Source organism: Neophocaena asiaeorientalis, unplaced genomic scaffold (assembly GCF_003031525.2).
Source record: "Neophocaena asiaeorientalis asiaeorientalis breed wild unplaced genomic scaffold, Neophocaena_asiaeorientalis_V1.1 scaffold36, whole genome shotgun sequence".
Lineage (NCBI taxonomy): Eukaryota > Metazoa > Chordata > Mammalia > Artiodactyla > Phocoenidae > Neophocaena > Neophocaena asiaeorientalis.
In genome coordinates, this window is record NW_020174149.1 from 3047960 (window position 1) to 3063506 (window position 15547).

At 43.6% G+C, this 15547-nt stretch overlaps 1 protein-coding gene and 1 pseudogene across 1 annotated transcript in view; one reads left to right on the plus strand and one right to left on the minus strand.

Moving 5' to 3' along the window:
* GSDME (gasdermin E) overlaps positions 1-15547 on the minus strand; it is a 92347-nt gene that overhangs the window by 57806 nt on the left and 18994 nt on the right.
* On the plus strand, positions 7205-7733 carry LOC112406295 (telomerase RNA component interacting RNase pseudogene; annotated as a pseudogene).

Here is a 15547-nt window from a genome sequence, read left to right on the forward strand (position 1 = left end):
GAGTGTGATGAACCACTAGCTGCCTCCCCCGATTTTGTTCAGGTTTGGGAGCCTGGTACAAGGGCGTGGAGGGGGTAGCTCAGACCCACAGATGAGTCTTGGCCCTTCCTGGTAACTGCTGTTCTTATCAGGGATTGGGTAGGATGGGCCATCCGTGGGAATTCTGGCCATTGAGACTTGAGGAAAAGTCTGCTGGGGGTTCCTGGAAGTCTCTTTCTCTCTCTTAAAAAGAGGCACAAGGAAGAGACTACTTTTCTGCCTCTGGGTTTCCTCTGGAATGCAGTCATTTGGGCACCAAAAGGAGAACTGGGCAGCTGGGACAAGAAATGCATGGAGACTACCACAAAGGGGTTCCACGGGGCCACTGAATTAACCAGCCACCGGGAACCTCAGGTGAAGGTGACTCACCCTACCTGGGGAGGTTTTCTTACGTGAGGTAATAACAGCTTTTCTTCGCAACTAAAGACACTCTAACTGGTCCATGAAGTTACTGTCACCTTTATTTTACAGAGGGACAGAAGCAGACAGAGCTCGTAAGCCAGTGACCCAAAGGCACACAGCTGACCAGGGCCAGAGGGAGAATGCAGCTGAGCCTATCCAACCCCGAAGCCCTATGTCTTTCCATCTTCCGTCTCCCTCCTTGACTTCCTCTGGGCCCTGTACACAGAAGGTGTTTCACGTGTACCTGAGAACGAACCAGCAGCCTCTCTGCTCAGCCCTCCTGGGAAAGCTCCCCAGAGACTAGCAGCGGATCCTCTTGGAAACCCAAGCAGCCACCACCGGCTGGCTCCTTCCCGCCAACAAAGTCTCCATTTCAACCATAAAAGGAACTTCCCACACACCCACCAGAGATGATCGACCTGGAGCCAGAGGCAGAGCCAGGAAGTCTCTAGAAACTTGAGCTGCTCTGCCCTGGGGCTCCACTTCCACATGGTGAGGAAAACCCTGCTCTGTGTCACAGGGCTGTGGCTTCAGGACTGTAAACCGCCTGGAAAAAAAAAAATCAAAATCAGGGCACAATGCTAACCACACATTATTAGCCAAGTGACAGGGTCACCCTCAGCTCTGTGCACAGTGCCGTCTATTCAATACCTTATCTCACTCACTCACTCACAACCAGGGAGAGAAAGGAGAAAAAGGGCTAAGCCATTACAGCCTTTCAGCCTTTCAGATGGAGTAACTAATTCCCTGCCACCTGCAGATGCAGCAGGTCTGAGAGATGAAAAAACTGAATGAGGCTGACGCAGGGAGCTGAGCTCACGCGGGAGCCTGTGGGCCAGGTTTTGCCTTGCAAGCTCTGTGCATCCACAGCTGGATGGAAAAATCTCGTGTTTTGTGGACCTGGGCTTCCACCTCGAGTCCAGGCAAATTAATTAACCTCTGCATCTCAGATGCAAAATGAAGATGAACCAAGTATTCTTCCAACCCAACGGTGCTGCAGGCACCATGTGTGTGCAAAGGTGAGCCAAAGAGGATGTTCCAGGAGGGACGCAGACACGGAATCAGGCAGTTATGACAAGCGTTACCCCCCAACGGGGTTGGTGCCCCCGTAGGGAAACCGTGGGGTGACATGGCTGCTGAAGGAAATGAGAGCACATCTGAGTTGCCAGCCAGGTGAAGCAGAGGGACGGAGCCTGAGTGTGGACTCTGTGTGCCTGTGCGGATGGGAGTGACGGAGCCTTCAGACAGGGCTAGGAGGTGAGAGACAGCCTGGGGCGTCGACGCCCGGGACTGAAATATGTTCAGGCGACTGGACTGGGGTGTGTGAGGGGAGGAGGGCGTGGATGTCATCCCAGGACAGTGAAGAGCACAGAAGGGCACACGCCAGGCAGGGACACAACCCGATGGGCTGCCGTGCAGAGAATCAAGTGAGTGCAGAGGGACCAGCCGGGAGACTCCTGGCAACATCCAGGTGAGAGACGGTGGAAACCTGCACCAGGGCACTGGTTGTGAGGCTGGGGCACTGGGAACAGGCAGGACAGATATTCAAGAGGCAGAATCAACTAGCGGGAGACTAGGTATGGGAGGGAAAGGAGGGAATGAGCCCCGTCCGATGCTCCGATTTCTGGCTGAGAAAACTGGACTTAACGCTGCAGCAACCGGCACCTCAGAGGGAGTCGGGCAGCAAAGTGGGTATAGAGAGACGAGAAGTTCAGTGATGGGCATCAGACATGACGTGAAAGCCCTGGTGGAATAAACATCTGCTCGCCTGAACTCTAACTCCTGACTCATTCCGGCCAACACAGTTTTGTATCAATACATCACATCTTGTCAATTTTAAAACACGCATTTTGTTCACATCTCTGAAATCAGGATGTTTTTCAAACGACATGGTTTAGCTGGCAGCGTTCTCTCTTAGTGGTACATAAAAGAGTGGTGCTCCTTACGATGCATGAAATCTTGGATTTGATGAAATAGTGTCTATCAGCCTTAGAAGAAAACAGTACGTGAATGTCTCTCCTTAGGACTTAAATCCTACCTAGTTCCAAAAAGATCTGAAGTAGCCTTTCACAATACAGCTCGGAGGACAGGGTGATTTCTGTAAAAAGACAAGAACTACTCCTGGGATCGAATATTGGAAAGAGTGCTCAGAAGGCCCTCTCTCCCACAGGAGGGGTTCCGCTCAGATAAAAACAATAGAAGGTCAAGCAGCCTTTCAGAAGCTCCCAATCCTAAGAACTAAAACCCAAACCAGGAGACAGAATAATCTAGGGGAAAAATTTTAAAAGCAGCAATAAACTGACCGACTTTCAGACATCACAGAGATGGGCATGGCCTGGGGGTCTCAGGAAAGACATCTTTTAAAAAGAGTGGATCTGGTGGGGCCTTGAGAGCTTCACTGTGGCTCTTCCCCAAAAGAATACGACGGGGGACGGGGCCCGTTAACATGTTACTGAAATGGCTCAAGAGCTTCTTGCATCTCGATTCAAGAACCGAACAAGCATCTCCTGTGACAAACGAAACATTCCGAGAGAACGGCCTACGTGCTTTCCAGACTTTCCTGAGGCATAGCACACGTCTGGGTCCACTCTCATTTGGGGAGAAGCCAGGCTGCTGCCACATGCAAGAACCAGAGCCTCTCTGACTCACTGAAGGTAGTGAGTCCTTCCATAGCGGGGTTCACAATGCAGACCACATGGCTGCCTGCCTCCCCTCCACAGACGAGCGAAACAAGGGCTCCAAGACGTCAGCATCAGAAACCCCAAGGGCTTCACTTAATTTCTCTTCTGAAACTGCCCCTCCCGCCCCATCACCAAATGCTAAGTTACCCCTTAGCTTCCCACAGCTCTGACCTTTCCCAGCTTCTGTAACCAGGCTCTACTGGGGGCTAGTCAGAATGGCAATAATTATGGAAATGTTCACACTAATAGCTATAATTCTTGAGCATCTGCCATGTGCCATGCTTTGTTTATATGCCCTCATTTAATTCTCACATAAACTCCTTGGAAACAAGAATCCCATTTTAGTAACAAAATCATGGGCGGTGAAGGCAGAAAAAGATGGCTCCTATGTCTTGGTTTAAATAAAAAATAGATCTTTTTTAAGCCAGGAGTTGCGGGGTGGTTTATTAGTGTTTGTTATATACTTCTATGTTTCCACAACGAATTTTTTTCATTAAAAAAAATATAAGCCTGAAGTTTACTAGTCAGCCTAAAAATACCACCAACACTAACACCAAGAGAAGAGCAGGAAAAGGTGCTGATTGACACTGATACCCCCAGACCCCGAGATGCCTTCACCTGGTTTATTCTGACTACTTAAAGGCTGCCCCTGGGGAGAAACAAAGAAATAAGAGAATAAGCAAAAGACCAAGATTCAGGAAACTCTTGTTCTCCAAGTACATGTGGCCAGAGGTCTTTAAATTGTTAGGTACAAAATCTATTAAAAATAATGGTGTCACTGGTCAGAATGGCCATCATCAAAAAATCTACAAACAATAAATGCTGGAGAGGGTGTGGAGAAAAGGGAACCCTCTTGCACTGTTGGTGGGAATGTAAATTGGTAGAGCCACTGTGGAGAACAGTAGGGAGGTTCCTTAAAAAACTAAAAATAGAACTGCCATACGACACAGCAATCCCACTCCTGGGCATATACCCTGAGAAAACCATAATTCAAAAAGAGGCATGTACCACAATGTTCACTGCAGCTCTATTTACAATAGCCAGGACATGGAAGCAACCTAAGCGTCCATCAACAGATGAATGGATAAAGAAGATGTGGCACATATATACAATGGAATATTACTCAGCCATAAAAAGAAATGAAATGGAGTTATTTGTAATGAGGTGGATGGACCTAGAGTCTGTCATACAGAGTGAAGTAAGTCAGAAAGAGAAAAACAAATACCGTAGGTTAACACATACATATGGAATCTAAAAAAAAAAAAAAGGTCATTAAGAACCTAGGGGCAAGACAGGAATAAAGATGCAGACCTACTAGAGAATGGACCTGGGGACACGGGGAGGGGGAAGGGTGAGCTGGGACAAAGTGAGAGAGTGGCATGGACATATATACGCTACCAAATGTAAAACTAACAGCTAGAAGGAAGCAGCCGCATAGCACAGGGAGATCAGCTCAGTGCTCTGTGACCACCTAGAGGCGTGGGATAGGGAGGGTGGGAGGGAGGGAGATGCAAGAGGGAAGAGATATGGGGATATATGTATAACTGATTCACTTTGTTAGAAAGCAGAAACTAACAAACCACTGTAAAGCAATTATACTCCAATAAAGATAGATAAATAAATAACAAAAGAGTCATGTACCAATGTTCATTGCAGCACTATTTACAACAGCCAGGACATGGAAGCAACCTAAGTGTCCATCAACAGATGAATGGATAAAGAAGATGGGGCACATACGTACAATGGCATATTACTCAGCCATAAAAAGAAATGAAACTGAGTTATCTGTAGTGAGGTGGATGGACCTAGAGTCTGTCATACAGAGTGAAGTCAGTCAGAAAGGGAAAAACAAATACCATATGCTAACACATATATATGGAATTTTTTAAAAAATGGTTCTGATGAACCTAGGGTCAAGACAGGAATAAAGACACAGACAGAGATGGACTTGAGGACACAGGGAGGGGGAAGGGTAAGCTGGGGCAAAGTGAAAGAGTAGCATTGACATATATACACTACCAAATGTAAAACAGATAGCTAGTGGGAAGCAGCTGCACGACACAGGGAGATCAGCTCAGTGCTTTGCAACCACGTAGGGAGGTGGGATAAGGAGGGTGGAGGGAGATGCAAGTGGGAGGGGATATGGGGATATGCATATGCATATAGCTGATTCACTTTGTTATAAAGCAGAAACTAACACAACACTGTAAAGCAATTATACTCCAATATAGATGTTAAAAAAATAAAAATAATGGTGTCATAGAAGGATGTGAGCACACCTCCTCTCATGAAAACACTAAAATCACAACTAACTGCTGAACAACCATCAACAAAAAACCACTGGAACCTACCAAAAAAGATATCCTACATCAAAAAGACGAAGAAGAAGCCACAACAAGACAGTAAGGGAGGCATAATTGCGATAAAATCAAATCTCACACCCCCTGGTTGGGCGATCCACAAACTGGAAAATTATTATATTGCAGAGGTTCTCCCAAAGGAGTGAAAGTTCTGAGCCTCACATCAGGCTCCCCAGACTGGGGGTCTGGCATTGGGAGGAGGAGCCCCCAGAGCATCTAGCTTTGAAGGCCAGAGGGGTTTAATCGCAGGAATTCCACATGACTGGGGAAAACAACAACTCCACTCTTGGAGGGTGCACACAAGATCTTGTGTGCACCAGGACCCAGGGGAAAAAGCAGGGACCTCACAGGAGCCTAGGCTAGATCTACCTGCTGGTATTGGATGGTCTCCTGCAAAGGTGGGGGGCAGTTCTGGCTCACTGCAGGCACAAAGGCACTGGTGGTGGTAGTTCTGGGAAGCACTCATTGGCGTGAGCCCTCCTGGATGTGGCCATTTTCTCACCAAGACCTAGCCCCACCCAACAGCCTACTGGGATGCCTCAGGCCAGCCAACCAACAGGGGAGGAACACAGCCCCACCCATCAGCAGACAGGCTGCCTAAAGTCTTCCTGAGCCCACAGGATGTGTGCCCTGTGGGGTGTGCCCACTAAACACACCCCTTGAAACAGCCCTGCCCACCTGAGAGACAAGACCCAGTTCCACCCACGAGTGGGCAGGAATCAGTCCCTCCCATCAGAAAGCCTGCACAAGCCTCTTAGACCAGCCTTATCCACCAGCAGGCAGACAGCAGAAGCAAGAAGCACTACAACCCTGCAGACTGCGGAACAGAAACCTCAATCACAGAAAGTTAGACAAAATGAGATGGCAGAGGAATATGCCCCAGGGGAAGGAAAAAGATAAAACCCCAGAGGAACAGCTGCAATCTACCCGAAAAAGAATTCAGAGTAATGATAGTAAAGATGATCCAAGATCTTGGAAAAAGAATGGAGGTACCAACCAAGAAGATACAAGAAATGTTTAAAAAAGAGCTAGAAGATCTAGTGAACAAACAAACAGAGATGAATAATACAATAACTGAAATGAAAAATACACTAGAAGGAATCAATAGCAAAATAAATGAGGCAGAAGAATGGATAAGTAAGCTGGAAGACAGAATGGTGGAAATCACTGCTGCAGAACAGAATAAAGAAAAAAGAATGAAAAGAAATGAAGACAGGGACTTCATTCGTGGTCCAGTGGTTGACTCTACACTCCCAATGCAGAGGGCCTGGGTTCGATCCCTGGTCAGGGAAGTAGATCCTGCTTGCAGCAACTAAAAAGATCTTGCACACAGCAATGAAGATCCCGCATGCAGCAGATAAGACCCAGCACAGCCAAATAAATAAATAATTTTTTTTAAAAGAAAAGAAATGAAGACAATCTAAGAGACCTCTGGGACAACATCAAATGCACCAACATTCACATTATTGGGGTCTCAGAAGAAGAGAGAGAGAAAGGGCCTAAGAAAATATTTGAAGAGATAATGGCTGAAAACTTCCATAACATGGGAAAGAAAACAGTCCAAGTCCAGGAAGCGCAAGATCCCAGGCAATATAAACCCAGGAAGGAAAATGCCAAGACACATAGTAATCAGATGCATTGCCCAGGACGAGGCAAGTCGGGCTCCAAGCGCAGGGCCGGAGTAGCCTCCCCAGAGTCCTTTGCACGGCACCTGGCGACAAAATGGCTGCCCGAGGGAGATGGGTGGAGCCTCTGGGCCAGGAGGCACCAGGCCCCACAGGCGGCGGTGGCAGCGAGAGCCGATGGGCTGAGTCAGGGCCCAGGATGTCACCCAAGAGTGGGGATGATGAAGTGTCGGGCAGAGGTTTGAGCCCAGTGTCGGACGGTGCGAACTCGTTCACCAGCAGCTTCCTGGAGCTGTTCAAGTGAAAGACTGAAGAGGAGCAGCGGCAGTAGCGGGAGGAGCCGCCCCCAGGCCCACAGCGACCCGACCAGCCGGCCACCGCCACCACCACGGGTCCTGGGGATCTGAAGAGGAAGGGCAGCCCAGGCCCCACGCTCAGCTTCATGGGCAAGCGCAGAGGTGGGAACAAACTAGCCCTGAAGACAGGAACAGCAGCCAAGAAGCAGACGGAGAATGAGGTACTAACAAGTAAAGGTGACGCATGGGCCAAGTACATGGCAGAGGTGAAAGATTACAAAGCCCCACCAGTGCAGAGATGATTATAAAACTCGGCCCCTGATGAAATGACCCCCCCTCCCTGCCTGGGACTCTCCGCGATGTACATAACTATTTAATGCAGCAGCAGCACAGCAGCCTTTTCCCCCCAAGGACTTATATACAGAAAGAAACCGAGATGCTTCCCACAGCTGTGGGTGATTTTCCAGGACTCTTGTTTACCTTGAGCACTTGCCTCCTGAGACTTCATAGAACAGTTGTCTACTGTCCCCTCTCTTCCCATCTCCTCCTTCTTTCTGATTCTTTCTGTCTTCCGCTTCTCACCCTCCCCTCCCTTTAGCCATAACTTCTGGGAAGTAAAGAACCTGACTTAGTGCTAGTTAAAAAAAAAAAAAAAGAGAGAGAGATACATAGTAATCAAACTGACAAAAATGAAAGACAAAGAGAAAATATTAAAAGAAACAAGGGAAAAGCAACAAATAACATACAAGGGAATCCCCATAAGGTTATCAGCTGATTTTTCAGCACAAACTCTGCAGGCAAGAAGGGAGTGGTACAATATATTTAAAGTGATGAAAGGGAAGAAACTACAACCAAGAAGACTCTACCCAGCAAAACTCTCATTCAGATTTGATGGAGAAATCAAAAGCTTTACAGACAAGCAAAAGCTAAAAGAATTCAGCACCACCAAACCAGCTTTACAACAAATGCTAGAGGAACTTCTCTAGGCAGGAAACACAAGAGAAGGAAAAGACCTACAATAACAAACCCAAAACAATTAAGAAAATGGTCATAGGAACATACATATCGAAATGCTCCAACCAAAAGACACAGACTGGCTGAATGGATACAAAAACAAGACCCATATATATGCTGTCTACAAGAAATCCACTTCAGACCTAGGGACACATACAGACTGAAAGTGAGGGGATGGAAAAAGATATTCCATGCAAATGGAAACCAAAAGAAAGCTGGAGCAGCAATTCTCATATCAGACAAAACAGACTTTAAAATAAAAACTATCACAAGACACAAAGAAGGACACTACATAATGATCAAGGGATCAACCCAAGAAGAAGATATAACAATTGTAAATATATATGAACCCAACATAGGAGCACCTCAATACATAAGCCAAATGCTAACAGCCATAAAAGGGGAAATCAACAGGTGTTAAAGTGAGGGACTTTAACACTTACACCAATGGACAGATCATCCAGACAGAAGATCAATAAGGAAACAGGCCTTAAATGACACATTATAACAGATGGACTTAATTGATATTTATAGAGCATTCCATCCAAAATCAGCAGTATACACTTTCTTCTCAAGTACACATGGAACATTCTCCAGGATAGATCACATCTTGGGCCACAAATCAAGCTTCTGTAAATTTAAGATAACTGAAATCACATCAAGCTCTTTTCTGATCATAACACTATGAGACTAGATATCAATTACAGGAAAACAACTGTGAAAAATACAAACACATGGAGGCTAAACAATGTTGCTGAACAACCAATGTATCACTGAAGAAATCAAAGAGGAAATCAAAAAATACCTAGAGACAAATGACAATGAAAGCACATCAATCCAAAACGGATGGGATGCAGCAAAAGTAGTCCTAAGAGGGAAGTTTACAGCAATACAATCTTACCTCAGGAAACAAGAAAAATAAAAAATAAACAACCTAAACTTACACCTAAAGCAACTACACAAAGAAGAACAAACAAAACCCAAAGTTAGTAGAAGGAAAGAAATCAGAAAGATCAAAGCATAAATAAATGAAATACAGACAAAGAAAACAATACAAAAGATCAGTGAAACTAAAAGCCAGTTCTTTGAAAAGATAAATAAAATTGATAAACCTTTAGCCCTAGAGACAAATGACAATGAAAGCACATCAATCCAAAACGGATGGGATGCAGCAAAAGTAGTCCTAAGAGGGAAGTTTACAGCAATACAATCTTACCTCAGGAAACAAGAAAAATAAAAAATAAACAACCTAAACTTACACCTAAAGCAACTACACAAAGAAGAACAAACAAAACCCAAAGTTAGTAGAAGGAAAGAAATCAGAAAGATCAAAGCATAAATAAATGAAATACAGACAAAGAAAACAATACAAAAGATCAGTGAAACTAAAAGCCAGTTCTTTGAAAAGATAAATAAAATTGATAAACCTTTAGCCAGACTCATCAAGAAAAAAAAAGAGGGCTCAATTCAATAAAATTAGAAATGAAAAAGGAGGGATTTCCCTGGTGGCACCATGGTTAAGAATCCACCTGCCAATGCAGAGAACAAGGGTTCGATCCCTGATCCAGGAAGATCCCACATGCCGTGGAGCAACTAAGCCCATGCATCACAACTACTGAGCCTGTGCTCTAGAGCCCATAAGCCACAACTACTGAGCCCGTGTGCCACAACTACTGAAGCCCATGCACCCTAGAGCCCGTGAGCCACCACTACTGAGCCCACACACTGCAACAACTGATGCCTGCATGCTCCAGGGCCCGCATGCCACAACTACTGAGCCTGCATGCTGCAACTACTGAAGCCCACGTTCCTAGAGCCCATGCTATGCAACAAGAGAAGCCACCACAATGAGAAACCCACACACTACAATGAAGAGTAGCCCCCGCTTGCCACAACTAGAGAAAGCCAGTGGGCAGCAACAACGACCCAAAGCAGCCAAAACAAAAAAGAAAAAGAAAAAAAGGAAATGACAAAGGTTTTCCTTTATCATCACAACAGGCAACACAGAAATACAAAGGATCATAAGAGACTACTACAAGCAACTATACGCAAATAAAATGGACAACCGATAAGAAATGGAAAATTCTTAGAAAAGCAAAACCTTCCAAGACTGAAATAGGAAGAAATACAAAATATGAACAAATTACAAGTACTGAAACCGAAACTGTGATTTAAAAACTTCCAACAAACAAAAGTCCAGGACCAGATGGCTTCACAGGTGAATTCTATCAAATATTTAGAGAAGAGTTAACACCTATCTTTCTGAAACTCTTCCAAAAAATTGTAGAGGAAGGAACATGCCCAGGCTCATTCTATGAGGCCAGCATCACCCTGATACCAAAACAAAAGCTACCACACAAAAAGAAAATTACAGAACAATATCACAAATGAACACAGACTAAAAAATCCTCAAAATACTAGCAAGCCAAATCCAACAATACATTAAAAGGATCATACACCATGATCAAGTGGGATTTATCCTAGAGATGCAAGGATTCTTCAGTATATGCAAATGAATCAATGTGATACACCATATTAACAAATTAAAGAATAAAAACCATATGATCATCTCAATGGATACAGAAAAAGCTTTTGACAAAATTCAACACCCATTTACAATAAAAACCTCCAGAAAGTGGGTATAGAGGGAACCTACCTCGACATAATAAAGGCCATATATGACAAACCCACAGCAAAGATCATTCTCAATGGTGAAAAGCTGAAAGCATTTCTCTAAGATCAGGAACAAGACAAGGATGTCCACTCTCACCACTTCTATTCAACAAAGTTTGTGAAGTCCTAGCCACAGGAATCAGAGAATAAAAAGAAATAAAAGGAATCCAAACTGCAAAGGAAGAAGAAAAACTGTCACTGTTTGCAGATGACATGATGCTATACACAGAAAATCCTAAAGATGCTACCAGAAAACTAGTAGAGCTCATCAATGAATTCAGTAAAGTTGCAAGACACAAAATTAATGCACAGAAATCTGTTGTTCTTCTATCACTAATACCGAAAGATCAGAAAATAAATTAAGGAAACAATCTCACTGACCATCACTTCAAAAAGAATAAAATACCTAGGAATAAATTTACCTAAGGAGGCAAAAGACCTGTACTCAGAAAACTATAAGACACTGATGAAAGAAATCGAAGATGACACAGATGAAAAGATATACCATGTTCTTGGACTGGAAGAATCAATACTGTCAAAATGACTATACCACCCAAAGCAATCTACAGATTCAATGCAAGCCCCATTAAATTACCAATGGCATTTTTCACAGAACTAGAACAGAAAGTTTTAAAATTTGTATGGAGACACAAAAGACCCCAAATAGCCAAAGGAATCTTGAGAAAGAAAAACAGAGCTGGAGGAATCAGGCTCCCTGACTTCAGACTATACTAATAAAGATACAGTCATCAAAACAGTATGGTACTAGCACAGAAAGAGACATATAGATCAATGGAACAGGATAGAAAGTCCAGAGATAAACCCATGCACCTATGGTCAACTAATCTATGACAAAGGAGGCATGAACATACAATGGAGAAAAAGACAGTCTCTGCAATAAGTGATGTTGAGAAAACTGGACAACTACATGTAAAAGAATGCAATTAGAACACTCCTTAACACCATACACAAAAATAAACTCAAGGGCTTCCCTGGTGGCACAGTGGTTGAGAGTCTGCCTGCCGATTCCGGGGACACGGGTTCGTGCCCTGGTCCAGGAAGATCCCACATGCCGTGGAGTGGCTGGGCCCGTGAGCCATGGCCACTGAGCCTGCGTGTCCGGAGCCTGTGCTCCGCAACGGGAGAGGCCACAACAGTGAGAGGCCCACGTACCGCAGAAAAAAATAAATAAAATTAAAAAATAAACTCAAAATGGATTAAAGACCTAAATCTAAGGCTGAATGCTATAAAACTCTTAGAGGGAAACATAGGCAGAACACTCTTTGACATAATCACATTAATATCTTTTTTGATCCATCTCCTACAGTAATGGAAATAAACACAAAAATAAACAAATGGGACCTAATAAAACTCAAAAGCTTTTGCACAGCAAAGGAATCTATAAACAAAATGAAAATACAGAATGGGAGAAAATATTTGCAAATGAAGCGACCAACAAGAGATTAATCTCCAAAATATACAAACAGTTCATGCAGTTCAATATTAAAAAAACAAACAACCCAAAAAAACAAACAAACAACCCAATAAAAAAATGGGGAGAAGACCTAAATAGACCTTTCGCCAAAGAAGACATACAGATGGCAAAGAGACACATGAAAAGGTGCTCAACGTCACTAATTATTAAAGAAATTCAAATTAAAACTACAAAGAGGTACCACCTCACAACAGTCTGAATGGCCATCATCAAAAAGACTACAAACAATAAATGCTGGAGGGCGTGTAGAGAAAAAAGAACCCTCCTACACTATTGGTGGGAAGGTAAATTGGTAAAACCACTGTGGAGAACAGTATGGAGGTTCCTTAAAAACTAAAAATAGAACTACTATATGATCCAGCAATCCATTCCTGGGCACATATCCAGAGAAAGCCATAATTCGAAAAGATATATGCACCCCAATGTTCATTGCAGCACTATTGGCGATAGCCAAGACATGGAAGCAACCTAAATGCCCATCAACAGAGGAATGGGTAAAGAAGATGTGGGGTGTGTGTGTGTGTGTGTGTATATATATATATATATATACACACACACACATATACATACACATAATGGAATATTACTCAGCCATAAAAAAGAACAAAATAATACCATTTACAGCAACATGGATGCAACTAGAGATTATCATATTAAGTAAGTCAGACAGAGAAAGACAAGTATATGATATTGCTTATATATAGAAGCCAGAAATAATGATACAAATGAACTTATTTACAAAACAGAAACAGACTCACAGACTTAGAAAACAAACTTATGGTTACCAAAGAGGAAGGGCGCGGGGATAAACTGGGAGTTCGGGATTGACATATACATACCACTATATTTAAAATAGATAACCAACAAGGACCAATGTATAGCAAAGGGAACTCTACTCAATATTCTATAATAATCTAAATGGAAAAGAACTTGAAAAAGAATAGATATATGTATATATATAAGCGAATCATTTTGTTGTACACCTGAAACTAACACAACATTGTAAATCCACTATACTCCAATACAAAATAAAAATTTTTTGTCAAGAATAACTAGAGGGCTTCCCTGGTGGCGCAGTGGTTAAGAGTCCGCCTGCCAATGCAGGGGATGCGGGTTCGTGCCCCGGTCCAGGAGGATCCCACGTGCCGCAGGGCGGCTGGGTCCGTGAGCCATGGCCGCTGAGCCTGTGCGTCCGGAGCCTGTGCTCTGCAACGGGAGAGGCCACAGCAGTGAGAGGCCCACGTATCACAAATTAAAAAAAATTAAAAAAAGATGGTGCCAGCACTGAATTGAGTGCAAAGGTAAACAGAATCATTTCAAACTATCTGCTGGGGACTTCCCTGGTGGCGCAGTGGTTAAGAGTCCGCCTGCCAATGCAGGGGACACGGGTTTGAGCCCTGGTTTGGGAAGATCCCATATGCCACGGAGAAACTAAGCCCGTGCGCCACAACTACCGAGCCTGCACTCTAGAGCCTGCGAGCCGCAACTACTGAGCCCACCGGCCACGACTACTGAAGCCCGTGCACCTAGAGTCCGTGCTCTGCAACAAGAGAAGCCACCACAATGAGAAGCCCGTGCACCGCAACAAAGAGTAGCCCCCACTCGCCGCAACTAGAGAAAGCCCACGTGCAGCAACTAACACCCAACGCAGCCAAAAATAAATAAATAAAATAAATACATTTAAAAAAAGGACAAAACATCTGCTGGCCACAGGGAAAGATATCAAGTAGAAAAGACCAGTTCCAACTTTGCTGCATGGTTTTTCTTTCAAGGAAGAGACAGGCCCCCAAATCCCTCCCCTCAAAATACTCCTAAATAAAGAGTTGATGGCACACTGAAACTTCACTCAGGAGAGCTACTATGGTAACTTTAGAGGTCAAATGTGGGCCATAACCAATAGGAGCATTTAACATTTTTTCTTGTGTGTAAAACTTGTACAATTTGTAAATATTTAGATATAGTAAGACTTTCTGGGGGTAATTTTAAAATACTTTAAATAATTATGAAGGTTCATCACTGCCATACCATTGCTTGCATGATATATTAGTTTCATATAATTTATAAGTTAGAATTCTTAATGAAGAATCAAACTTCTAATTATCATGTATTCATAGAAAAATGGAATCTTTTCTTTACCACAATTTGCCTTACAATGAACCAAAGAATGAAAGTGGGATCTGCCTGTACCACAACACCCTCCCTTAACCCCTGAACAGTCAGGAAAGCACAAAATGGCACCGTCTCTGGAAATCAGCTGAAACCAAGGCCCTGAACTCAAGGGGAAGGAACTGATGCGTGCACTCAGAGTCCACTCACTTCTACATTTAGCCCAGAGAAAACCCTCAAAGATCCTCTAGTCCAACTATTCCACCTAAACCTGGCAGGGACAGAAGCGACCTACCATGTCTGCAGAAGTTATTTTCCATGAATAAACTTCCTCAAACACTAGGAGATTAGGAGCAATAATCAGTGGCAGAGATGGGGAGGGTATGGCGGTTATAAAGCATTGACATATGGCAGCTGACAATGGAAGACAAGGTGGAAAAACTAAAGAGTTTGTCTCAGAATAATACTGGATCTAAGGAATAAAACATGAAGCTGAGTCATTATGGAAAGGTCTTAGCCTGTTTTCCATCAAGAATGTTTTAAGATAAACATAGAGCTCTCATTCAAAGGGGTCATGTCCAGGTATCTGGAAAGTTAAGTCCTGTGGTCCTATGGATTGCCTTCATGCTCAACAATGCTACATAACTGTTGTATATGAACGCACCTGTTTTTTCAAGGACAGATGAAGTTTGTTTTTGAGATGTGCACATGTCTCACTGACAATAAAACAAATACTCTGAATTCCAAGGGCTAAAATAACTTGTATACAGATGACAACTTATCTAAATGACCTGAAATAAAAATGATGGCAGATAAGCCCTTGAGAAAGACAGTACTTAAGCATTACTAATCACCA